The sequence below is a fragment of the Syngnathoides biaculeatus genome, chromosome 6 (genome assembly GCF_019802595.1).
Source record: "Syngnathoides biaculeatus isolate LvHL_M chromosome 6, ASM1980259v1, whole genome shotgun sequence".
NCBI lineage: Eukaryota > Metazoa > Chordata > Actinopteri > Syngnathiformes > Syngnathidae > Syngnathoides > Syngnathoides biaculeatus.
In genome coordinates, this window is record NC_084645.1 from 22,285,637 (window position 1) to 22,286,643 (window position 1,007).

The window sequence follows — 1,007 nt, forward strand, 5'->3', positions numbered from 1 at the left end:
GATTCACTCTGGATAGTTTTCCAAAAGACCCAGTTCGTCGTGAGAAATGGATTGCACGGGTGCAAAGGACGAGAGCTCCGTAGGTTCCAAATGACAGGTAGGTGTGTATACAGCTACTAAAAAAAAAAAAAAAAAATAAGTTTGGGGGGGGGGGGGGACGTAATCCTCTCAGAATGTAACTAAAGATCAGCGCAGGTAAGTCAGGGGTGCTAAATGTGCTGACGAACCCGTTAGTGCCAAGCACGGCTTCCGACGAGGGGCAGAGCTTCCGTCGAGCTGGCTCGTACATACTATCTGGTAGTCTGTTGTTAGTTACAAGTAATCCACATATCATCTAAATATGGCTCTAAACTTAACGAAAGGATAATATTGCCCCGGTCACTTCACTCGATTGTGTCCGCGGCGGACGAGTTCGGTCGGGCTGGCTCATACATACTGTCTGGGAGTCTGTTAGTTAGAAGTGATCCACATATCATCTAAATGTGTCTCGAAACAAAGCGATAGGATAATATTGTCTCGGTCACTTCAATTTGGCGACCACTCGGCTGTCGAATGAGACCTCCGCAACTTTGCGCGTGGATGACGCGCTCGCCGCTCATATTTATTTTTTCGTATGGACATTGAAGTGAATAATGTTATGTGTATTTTTGATGACAATATTCATTGGCATGACACTTGACCTTTGAGGTTACAGTGAGGATAAAAAAAAAAACACAATCGCGTTTGCGGCCTTTACTGCGGCCCGTGAACGTCGCATTTCAACCTTTTGGTAGAAGCTACTAAATTCTGCACGATAGTATCGTTAATTTCTTTTCTGTCGGCAGTTTTGAATTAGGCGAACATCAGCATTTTGATTGGGGGGGGGGACATTGAACGTGCTGTGTGCGCACGCATGCGTGTGCATGTGTGTGTAATGCAGCCTTGAGGGGGTGGGGGGGGGAGTGTGGTAGCACAGGCAGGATGCTCAGGGACTTGGTTATCAATCGTTGCCTGGCAACCACACACCA